Source organism: Haliotis rufescens, unplaced genomic scaffold (assembly GCF_023055435.1).
Source record: "Haliotis rufescens isolate VD_foot unplaced genomic scaffold, xgHalRufe1.0.p SCAF_1, whole genome shotgun sequence".
NCBI classification, from domain to species: Eukaryota; Metazoa; Mollusca; class Gastropoda; order Lepetellida; family Haliotidae; genus Haliotis; species Haliotis rufescens.
In genome coordinates, this window is record NW_025963779.1 from 83,693,551 (window position 1) to 83,699,550 (window position 6,000).

Sequence of the window (6,000 nt, forward strand, 5' to 3'; positions counted from 1 at the left end):
TTATTAATCTACGATGACCAGCGAGCCCGACACGCCCTGTGAGCGGACAGACTACAGCTGAAATACTGTGACTGTTTATTGTTTATTTGTTGTTTAACGCCGCACTAAGCAATACTCCAGCTATATGACGGCGGTCTGCAAATAATCGAGTCTGGACCAGACAACCCAGTGATTGACATAATGCGCACCGATCCACGCAATTGGGATCGATGACATGTATCAACCAGGTCAGCGAGCCTGACCACCCAATCCTGTTAGTCGCCTCTTACGACAAGCACAGTTGCATATTACGGCAAGAATGGGTTGCTAAAGACCTTTTATACCCCGGATCCTCACGGGTCTGAAATCCTGTGACGTGACGTGGAAGCGATCTCGGGACTTTTTCCATATAAAAACAACTCACTTAACATTGACCACTTAGTCACTCACGTCCATAGATATTAAGTGAACTCAACTGCATTCAAATTGAAGACCAGCAATATGTGAGCATGCGAAAACTTCGATAATCTGTCAACTCGGCAAATAAAAGAGGGGAGGTGAAATAGGGTTTAACGTCGCGTGCATGATTATGGCACTTATATAGCGACGGGCATACGAGTGTGTGTGACTGCTTGTACTAAAGTACTCTCGGAAATGAATAAAAACTGTTTTTCTCAATTTAAAAATCGACACAAAGTGTTACGTAGCTGTAAATACGAAATAACAAAACAACTCGAAAAGTACTAGTCTGGATTTGCTAGTTTGATCTCAGTGAACAATACAAAATGTACTTTACAGGAGGTAATTTGTCGGCACTTTCAACATTCAAAAATAAAACTAAGTCCAAATTGACATAGCAGAAACAAACTATAGGCATTATGCACCTGTTCTCACCTGTCGTCAAGGTGTCATAGGTCACCTTGATCTACTTACACCTGGTTATGCCCTGTTTCACAATAGTCTGTTTTATTCACATTTTTACACACTTTTACGTGTAAAAAGGCATAAAAACATTTGATACGCTGTATTTGTGCCACGGCCCAATTAGTACTAATTTAGTTGTTTGAATATTTACATATTTTGTATATTAACTGCATTTATTTAAGATCTGAGGTCGAAAAAACAGGTTTTTTTTCATATCCGTGAGTACTTTAGTCCGGACTGATGCCGATTTATAGTGCTAGCTCACTGAGATATCATGCCGCAGTTTAACATGAATACCCCACTCAGACACAGTATACTGACTCCGAGCCGACCAGTCCTTGTTTTAGCCCCTTAATGCCGAGCGCCAGACAGGATAACAACAATTACCATCTTTTAACGTCTTTTGGTATGACGCGGTCGGAGATCGAACCCCGGGCCTTCCGCTCTGCGGGCGGACGCTCTACCACTGGACCACGGAGGCGTTCTGGCAAGTAAAAGAAGACTGAAGGTCTGTCTCATGGCCACGACTAAAACTGGCCTTTGTGTGATAACATTAATACATTAAGTATAATGTAATTGTTGTCCAACTTGTCCTTATACCAGTCTCACAATTTATAGACTGTCTCATGGTCTTTCAACCGTATTATGTAACCCTAAATAAAGTCTCGATTTTCCATAGGTTCACGTCCTTGAAAACTCTCATCTCACCGGAGCTCCTTTTCAATATAAATAAAGTTGCTTGTTTCTATCCAAATTATATATTTTCAGAAAGTAAATGTTTGTCTAGGAAACAAATAGAGCAACCACCAGCAATCGTCGATGTAAAGGGAGGAGAATAGCTGTGTGCCTGAGACATTGTCAGTGGAGCGTTAAATGTAATCCAAGTCACTAAAGTATAACCTCAATTACTGAAACATGTGAATTAAATATAGGTTAGGTGAGGTGAAATGGGGTTTAACGTCGCGTCCAAGATGATTGCACTTATATAGCGACGTGCATGTACGTGTGTGTGTTTGGTGGCTGCTTGTACTAGTCCGGGCTGATGCCGATTTATAGTGCTAGCTCACTGAGATACCATGCCGCAGTTTAACATGAATATCCCACTCAGACACAGTATACTGACTCCGAGCCGACCAATCCTTGTTTTAGCCCCTTAATACCGAGCGCCAGACAGGGTAACAACAAGTACCCTCATTTAACGATTTTGGTATGACGCGGCCGGGGATCGAACCCCGGACCTTCCGCTGTCCGGGCGGACGCTCTACCACTAGACCACGGAGGCGGTCGAGTTAAACATAACCCCAGTCACTAAGATATGGGAGTTAAATATAACCCCAGTCACTAAAACAAGGGAGTTAAATATAACCCCAGTCACTAAAATATGGGAGTTAAATATAACCCCAGTCACCGAAATGTGGGATTCAACTATAACCCTTGTCACTAAAACAAGGGAGTTAGTTATAACCCCAGTCACTTAAACAAGGGAGTTAAATATAACCCCAGTCACTAAAACAAGGCAGTTAAATATAACCCCAGTCACTTAAACAAGGGATTTAAATATAACCCCAGTCACTAAAACAAGGGTCTTAAATATAACCCCGGTCACTAAAACAAGGGAGTTAAATTTAACCCCAGTCACTGAAATGTGGGATTCAAATATAACCACAGTCACTAAAACAAGGGAGTTAGTTATAACCCCAGTCACTTAAACAAGGGAGTTAAATATAACCCCAGTCACTAAAACAAGGGAGTTAAATATAACCCCAGTCACTAAAACAAGGGAGTTAAACATAACCCAAGTCACTAAAACAAGGGAGTTAAATATAACCCCAGTCACTAAAACAAGGCAGTTAAATATAACCCCAGTCACTAAAACAAGGGATTTAAATATAACCCCAGTCACTAAAACAAGGGTGTTAAATATAACCCCGGTCACTAAAACAAGGGAGTTAAATTTAACCCCAGTCACTGAAATGTGGGATTCAAATATAACCACAGTCACTAAAACAAGGGAGTAAGTTATAACCCCAGTCACTTAAACAAGGGAGTTAAATATAACCCCAGTCACTAAAACAAGGGAGTTAAATATAACCCCAGTCACTAAAACAAGGGAGTTAAACATAACCCAAGTCACTAAAACAAGGGAGTTAAATATAACCCCAGTCACTAAAACAAGGCAGTTAAATATAACCCCAGTCACTAAAACAAGGGATTTAAATATAACCCCAGTCACTAAAACAAGGGTGTTAAATATAACCCCAGTCACTAAAACAAGGGATTTAAATATAAACCCAGTCTATAAAGCAAGGCAGTTAAATATAACCCCAGTCTATAAAATATGCGAATTACGACAGTTGTAGCGGTATGATCGATTTATGAAATGAGACCCAGACTAAATAGATTTTAATCCTTGGATTCTTGATGCCCTATGAACTGTACTGTATTAAAAAGACATAACATCATTCCATTTCCAAAGCGATTACCATAATGCTGGAAGACACACAACTAGACTTGCCGCTCTGTATCCTCTAGACTTACTAGACTGGAATACACAAATGCAGACATACAACAGGCAAGGTAACGTTCCAAGGCCTCAGTCTGCCCTGGAGTGAATCCCGTCTGTATAAGAGTTAGTATTCCTGGGATCTATTCTATCCCTGCTATTAAGACAACCTTGGAATGAAATGTGTATAACTACATGTACACATCAACAGCGTAAGCGACCTTTCTAAAGGCCAGATAGCATGCCTACTTTATTTGGAATCCAGCAGTCGCCATTTTAGAAAGCTACGAGCAAGATGCGCACATGAATCAGTGTCACGGCCCCCCTAGCTGCCAGGTGTTCTCCAACTCGCCCTGCCCCCACGGCTACCCGCCACGTGCACAGCGGAAGGGGTGGCAGCGTTAATACCAGACATTCTACACACATGTGACCTTTAACACCCGAATCATCGTAAGTGGAGTATGCTAAACACAACGAAAGTTACAGAGCTCGGCGGGGAAATTTAGTATGTTTGCGATCAGGTAAGGTCGTGGATCTCACGTTCTCGGAATCGACCTATATACTGATGAAGTAAGGTTTGGTGTCGGGAGATTACTACGGTGGTTGGATAGACAGGATGGAGAAATTAAACGATGTCACGCTAGCCCATCAGATTAGACAGATATTGATGACGTCTTGCTCATTCCACCTAGGTTTCAAGTCCGTGAGCATTGAACTTAACCTTTCTGAGCGATTATTGCGGGCGAAATATCCGCGTATGGTGTCTTTAGGCGACTATGGGAATCTACGTGTAGTTACAGAAACGTATGTGAGTTTCATTTAACGCTGAGACCGCCTCCGTGGTCTAGTGGTAGAGCGTCCACCCCGCCGCGTCATACCAAAAGACGTAAAAAGATAGTACTTGTTTTTACCCTGTCCGGCGTTCGGCTTTTTAGGAGCACAATCATGGACTGGTCTGCTCGGAGTGGCTGAGTTGGATATTCATGTTAAACTGCGGCATGGTATCTCGGTGGGCTAGCACTATCAGTGCCGTAGCCAGCCGGGGGGCAGGGAGGGCAGTTGCCCCCCTAGATTTTTTTTATAGAAAACAGTTTTATATAAATCAAGTTGGGGACAAGTGATACTTGTACAAATATTTGCCCCCCCCCCCCCCCCCCCCCCCCTTATAAAAAAAAGTTGACTACGGCCTTGACTATCTATAAAATCGCCATCAGTCCGGACTAGTACAAGCAGCCACACACACTCACACACACTCACACAGCCACACACACACACACACACACACAATGATATCAATGAAATAATATTCAAAGAGGCGCATTACTCACACATAACGGGTTACTCACACATAACGTTAGGTTTTATTCATTCATGCCATCTTTTCATCGAGAATCACCTCTAATCCAAACCAGATGGGGAGGTACGAACGCTGAACCAGTCCGTTCTAATATACCTTTGCCGTGGCGGCACGCTCACGTTAATCTGTTTTACACACTCGTGCGGGTCGTGCGCTCGCGGACACACGTCGCCGACTGCGATACGATCGCCAGGATACCGCAATGCACGTGCGCATTGCTTTGAATTACGCATACACGTGCTTACCGCAGCAGATTTTCGCTTTCAAAGATTAAAAAATGAAATTTTGAACAATCATTAATGAAACAGATACCTACTGAATGTGACACAACGTCACGAGAGCGGCATCCCTGACATATGTTTTACTGGTGAAAGAATACTACCGGTACAGCAACTGATTACGAGAACGTCGCGACGCGCTGTGACACGGGTAATTCCACTCCTAATTATGACATATCGGGGTGGTATTATGATATTGACGTGTGTAGAATGTGTGTTACTGGTGATACTTGTAATCACGACCTTTCAATGAGAGAATCGAGATCATATTCTGATAATGTTTGGGCAAGCTAAAATGTCAGTTGGTTTCTTGCATTGTTTGTGGGATTTCGGACAGGCGTGACTGATCGAACATTGTTTACCCCTTGTTATTATGATTGTTATAAGTTTATAGAACGTGCTCGTTGTGACACTATATCCTGTACAGATTCCGGGTGAGAAAACGTCCCAAGTCGGTGGGGTGAGGTGAGGTGAGGTGAGGTGAGGTGAAATGGGTTTTAACGTCGCGTCCAAGATTATTGCACTTATATAGCGACGTGGACGTGTGTGTGTGTCTGTGTGACTCCGAGCCGACCAGTCCTTGTTTTAGCACCCTTATGCCGAGCGCAAGGCAGGGTAACAACAAGTACCATATTGTAAAGTCTTTTGGTATGACGCGGACGGGGATCGAACTCTCGACCTTCCGCTCTCCGGGTGGACGCTCTACCACTGGACCACGAAGGCGGTCGGATGAGGTGAAATGGGATTTAACGTGCGCGGAGGTTTGTGTGTGGGCGAGTGTCTAGGTGTGCCTTTGTCTCGGGAAGATGTCGCATGCCGCTCTCGGCAATATTCCAGCTTTGGTCTGTAAATAATCAAGGCTGGACCAGACAATCCAGTGATTGACATAATGAGCATCGATCTACGCAATTGGGATAGGATGACATGAATCAACCTTACCACCCCATCCCGTTAGCCGC